Genomic DNA, 6,379 nt, shown 5'->3' with positions numbered 1-6,379 from the left:
TTTAAAATATTAGGACCACTATTATCCTTTTCTATGCTTGGTTTTTCCCCCCTCTATAATAAGTTTCAGAGATGATAATATTTCAGGTTGTACTTTGATAAATATTAGTCTAATGAAATTCTTGGAAAACTGAGAATTACTTCAGGAGGATTATTCACTGCTCTAAATAACTGTATTTTCAAGATAAATTGTCTCTTCTCTTATGTTTTTATCTATCAGAACTTCACTGATATCAGGGACACCACTGCTTCAACTTGGCTGTTTGCCCCAATGCAGGGTGCTGTGCTCTGAGCATCAAGGAAAGTCCCCTGGAAAACAAGGCAGGCTTGACTGATAACTTTTATTTCTTGAGAGTGTTCACAGTAGTTTTTATGATCTACTAAACTGCAAGTATTTGTTGGGACTATTTCTTAATATTATCATCCGTACATCATATAACCTCTTATTGTAATGTGTCTCAAAATTATTTCCCCACTAATTCTTTACTTGCAGAAAATCTGTTTAACTGAATCCTTTCCTGTCAAAAACATGCTTTCTGATTGATGTTTGTCACTGGGAAGAAAGCTTCCTTTGAACACTCTTACCCTGTTCTGATCCTGTATATGTTTCTTAATATGCTCCTAGTGGGTCTCCTAAAGTTTTTGTATTGTTCTTAGTTCTGAAACACAGACAGAACAAAGCTCTGGTTTGCAAAGAGCAAGTTGTGCCATAAGCTGGAGGAGACAATGTTTATTTTAGAAATGCAAATTCTTGTGCTATGTAGTATTCAAGCAAACAAAGGTTTAAGAGATATTGCCATGGGTAGCTTTAAAAAACATAAAATTGTACTAAAGTGACAGTAAATAGTTATGACTAAATTAATAGGCTAGAGATTTCTAGTGATAAAAATGACAAACAAAATTTGCTCAGCTTGGCTAGGAATATTTATTCTTGTAAATGCACCGCGATTTAACCTGTGAGTAAAGTAAACACCTGATGAAACAACAAACTTATTAATATTGAAATGCCTGATGACTTGTTATTTAAAATACTGAGAATGCAAAAGAGGACTTTTATGCAGTAGGAATATGAATTTCTCTTCAGTGAAAGTCTTAAATTATACTTACACAATTAGGCCAGGTTATTCAGTGTACAGCAAATTTAATCAAATTGATTATTTAAATAGGAGCAAATTACAGACAGCACACTGCTCTCTGTAGATAGATTTGAAATTGAAGAAGGACAGCAGAAGAAAAAGTGGACAACTGTTTTCTGAGAAAGAGAGAAGGTAGGAAACATGAAGGAGATCAGATATTCATTCTGACAAGTATTCCTCAAGATTTGGGATTGTGGTCTGCATTTTAGAATGATCTAGATTAATATGGAGACTATTTGAAAAAGCCTTAATGATGTAGTTCAGAAGAAAGAGTGCTAGAGCAGCAAGTCTGATATAGACTAAGAGGCAAACCAATTTGTTAAATGGAAAAAAATCTATTAGTTAAAAATATTGTCCACAAATTTCTATTCAATTTTGACAAATTGCAACTAATGAAAAATATGCATATAAAAAATAGAAATAAAAATTCCGTAAAAACAGGCAAGTGAAGTTGTAAATCCAACTGGTGAGAAATCTTTTCCTAATACCTGGTTGGAACTATTTGTCAGTACTGAGACATTACAAGCCAGTCAAGTTCATTGGCTAAATTATGCTAAGGACATTTGGATTAGTTTAGTGATACACTTAGGGGAATATGGTGTTGTGATAAAACCCCTTTTCTTGATTACATGTAATCAATACACCAATAAAAATAAAAGGTAGAGCTGTAATAATTATGGTTAAATATTGTAAATTTGTAATTCTGGGTATATTTAATGATTGTTTAGTCAGAACAAAAAAGAAGGATTACTGTTCAAGCACTGTTATAAATATTTAAAAATGAGACTTTTCTGTTACTGTGAAATTTCATTTTGGAGGAGAGATACAAACAGTCATTGTATAAAAGTCATTGAAGTCCATAACAATTACTGATGATGTTTTTCTTTCCCTAATGATAAAACATGAATATGTTTGTCACATTTAGAGCCCTAAATTTATGGATAAATTTAATAATATGACTGGATTGGAATTTTGCTGGTAGTTTCTAAATCAATCATTATTATCTGTTTGCTTTTATTGTAAGGAAAAGGGAAGACACCAAGCAGTCAAATAGTTACTTTAGGTTATAAAAAGCCTTCTTTATCAAAGATAAGTATAAATAAAATTCAGATGGAAAAATGTGAATAAAAGTTTTGATCTTACATTTTATGGGGAAGAGAAAAAACTGTGATAATATGTCTGAGGAAGAGCTCAGCTTTAATGGAGGTTTTCTGTTTCAGTGCAGAAATAAATTTTTCAGCTAAAACAATCAAAGCATTACCTAAGAGGGGAAATATGAATGACTATAAAACCTTAAAAATTAGGGTTGTAAACAACACTCTTGAGGGAGTCTAGAATAATTGTTTTAAAAAGGACGAGAGCAGAAAAATATTTAAAATTTCCTGTATATAATAGACAAAGGATGGCAAAGACCATTTATATAAGGGGGTGTTAAAAGACAATACAGGGAATAGACAAGTACTAATAACCATTTCTCTTCTGTATCTGAAAATAGCTGATGTGCCACTACCACATGAGAATAACATAATGCCTTCTCATCCACTAAGGAGTATATTAATTAACAATGTTTAAAGATAAACACTACAGACAGAAAGCCTGGATGATTTGCTACACTCTAATACCAGTGGTTAAGATGTCTTTCTTGCTAACATTAATATCTTATAAATGTGAAAGATTATAACAGTTCTGAGAGGTATTTGATGTAGAAAAGCATTGCGTGGAAAACTTGTTAAACTGTGCTCAGCCTTAGGTGCTGAAATAGGAAGGCCTGATACTGGATTTGATTAAACAAAACTGTAAAGCAGTAAGTTTCACATTTTTCTATGGAAAACAGGTCTTGTTCCAGTAGATTATAACTTCAGTTTCTTAAGGTAACCTCATAAAAACTATCTCAATGGCATTCATTAAATGAGATTCCATTTTTAAAATAACACTAAAACAATATCAGCAAACCAAGTGTGTGTTAAATAAATTGTAAAAAAATTGTTGACTGTAAGATGATAGAGACTGCAAGAAGAGTAAAAAATGGATTTAGTGACTCTACTTTGTATTATTTCAGCATATTTGATTTAAATACAGACAATTTCTGTATTCCAAAGGAAAAAAAAAAGGTGTAAAGAACGAAACTGAACTTGTTTTGAAAAAAATCTGAATGTTGCAGACAACATGAACTCAGAAGAAACTATCAGTGAGTAATTCCATCCCTAAAACATCTGTACATGCTTTTCTGAAATGAGTAATCTTGAGTGGGAGAAAATGGGAAGTGTATGTCTGGTTATGAAACACTGTGTATTGTACACAGTTCTGTAGTCCGGTTCTGAAAAAGGAATTAAGAAATAAGGAACAATAGAACAAAATTCCATCAGGATGTGGAATCTAAAGTGCATTAATGTGAGAGCCTTTACCTCGATACATCTAGATATCAAAGAAAGCAACATAATGAGAGAGAACAGCAACTTCCTGAGAAGGAAAGGCAGAGTGCTTAACCCTCATGAGACAGACCAGAAGGAAGAGCAAATGTCTGGAACCAAAAGTAAGAAAAATTCAAGTAGGAAGGGGAATTTGTGTCTTTGAGGGAGGGGGATGAATCACTTGGAGAAGCTGTCAAAGGAAGTGTTGTTTCTTTTATAATACTCCCTATCCTGCTGTTCTTGGCTCTAGACTGAAAGACTTTTTAGAAGATATGCTTTAGCTGGACACTGTTTAGACTTTAAGATCCCTGATTTTAGACTTACCAGGTCAGCTAGATAAAATTTAATGGTCTTTCATTCAAAGGGAGTGTGCTGTATATTGAAACAATCTTTATCTGCATTGATACCCAAAACAGAAAGAGTACCTCATGCTGTCAACTCCTCTGCTTCTATGAAAATAACAGAGGACAATACATTAATACCTCAGAAATTAGGATATTGGGTGTAGTAGTTACTTGAGGTTCTCACAAAATGTAGTCCTCTTTCATCACTACTTAATATTGTTTGAAATCTTGTCAGGAGCACACAGGCTAAAAGCCAGCCTGAGGGCCAAGCTACAAAATGTATATATTAATCTCTGAACTTTTCTGTCTATTCCTTCTGCCTGACTGTAGTTTAAGGTCTTGCAAATAATAAGTGCTAAAATATTTTGGGCAATTTCTTCTTTCTATTCTGCTTCATGTAACACAAGAGCACAAAAATTTCTATAGTGGTGAATGACTCATACTTTACCCAGAGTTAACTTAATCAGCAGTGACTAAATAGTGAAGATGCTGCACATTGGTTTCAATGAAAGCAGAGATTTCAAAATTACCTTCCCAATTCCTATTAAAAAAGGAGTAAAGAAAATTGCTCTCCTACTTTGACTAAAATGGTCAAATGCTAAACAAGAATTTGCATTTTTTTTGTATTTGTTTTCTTGAAATGTAAGAAAAAGCAGTAGTAATTTTCCTGAGTTATCTCATTTATTCCTATGCTAGCTACAACTTATTAAGTATTACCAATGGTAGGCAAGAAAATGAAATGTTCCTGTAAATTTCAATTCATCAGAAATTCAGGTTTCAGAGGGTCAATGATAGAATCTTACATGTTTGGCAGACATAAACATAGCTAATCAGTTAATGCAAATTTCTTCATTGTTAACAATAAACTGTCTTATTGCAATCCTACTGTTTTGCAAATACCTTTTCCAAATCACTTCAAGAATGAAAGTAGTTATTTTTTTAAGCTATAGAAGATGTATGTTAAAAATGCACAGGAAATAATGGGGGAGCACAGTACCAGTTTAAGTACAGACTCTTTTTGAGTTGATTTTTTTTTACTTGCTCACTTGGCATGTTAAGACCAATTTAGCAAATATGTTGAGTGGCATTGGTGTCAAGAGGTACTATATTAATGGTGTTCATTCTGTCAGTATTTAGTATGGTAGGTACCCTTCAGAGTGTCTAAAATGTGTGCTTGTCCAATTGAAATGGTGGAAACCAAAAGAGAGCAATGGGATTTGGACAGCTAGAAAGCAAATGACCTAGGTAATGTGAGCAGGGCTTCACAGTGGTTAGAGTCTTAATAATTTTTTTTTCTTTTTATTGAATTACTGTAAATCTTGGGGAAGGTTTGGAATTTTGTAGATGAAGAATTGCTTCATTGTGACTGAGGTGCTAGTGAGAAAGAAGGCATACATAATTCTCTTTCTAAATGGAATCCTCATTTCTTTAATCACAGATTCACCAAGAACAAGAAAAGGAGAAGCAGGAATGACCTCTGAACACCATTGTGCTCAGAGGGCAGATTTCTTACTCTTTGATAACTGGTTTGTACCACTGGCTTTCAATTTTAGGGTGTTTTTCATGCATTTCTTTTGCATCACTGTTATGAACTGGCCCCATTTTTATCCTGGGGACTGTTAACTCCACAGATGTTGAATGGGAACTACTGATCTTATGTCTATTGTCTGAGTCACCGTGTAATACATTACTTGCCACGGAACTCACAGGACACTGCTTTCACTAATAAATAGCTAATTGCCTGCAATGCAGTTGGAAACTTGTTTAAATTCAAACAAAAAAATTTTGTATGTTCTCAGAGGAAAAAACTTCCTGAGAGGAAGCCACTTTGAGGCTCTTTAGATATGTAGGGAGATACTGCTCCAGTAACCCTATGGAGGCTTGAACCCAAATTATGGTGTACTCAGAGATGCAAAGACTTGCTAAATAAATCGGAGGCTGGATTTATCTGCTCAGTCTTGGAATTCATAATTTTACACTGCTTCCAACATCCATTTCCAATCTCTGGAATGATTGATTTGTCTTTGTTCTGGTCCCAGCAGGGTTTTTCATGGAGAAAGCATATTTCCCAATAGTAAACACAGCTTCAGGCATATATAAAATAAAGCACCTGCCTCTGAAGAACATGAGAGATCTCCCATCACTACTATAGGATAAAAAGAAAACAATCAGCCCAAGTAAAACGTTCATGTAACAAGTCCCCATAAAAATTAGCATTCCTATTCTAGAATGACTGCTATGTCCCACCTTACACCAATAAGGACAACATAAGTAAAATGGTAGCATGTACATTAGATGACCCTTGTGGAAGAAAATCTAGTAGGAATATTGTATATTTTTTTAAACAGTATCAAGCCAACAGCTGGTTGCAATCATAATTATGGCTTTTTGTATTGTAGAACTGGGACTCACCAAAGCAACCCATGGCTCGCTGACATTTTGGGCACTTATTTTTTTCAGAGGCCCTGTTTTTTTGGAGTAGCTCAAAG

Source organism: Anomalospiza imberbis, chromosome Z (assembly GCF_031753505.1).
Source record: "Anomalospiza imberbis isolate Cuckoo-Finch-1a 21T00152 chromosome Z, ASM3175350v1, whole genome shotgun sequence".
Lineage (NCBI taxonomy): Eukaryota > Metazoa > Chordata > Aves > Passeriformes > Viduidae > Anomalospiza > Anomalospiza imberbis.
The sequence above is the reverse complement of the archived record's forward strand: the minus strand, read 5'-3'. Positions refer to the sequence as shown.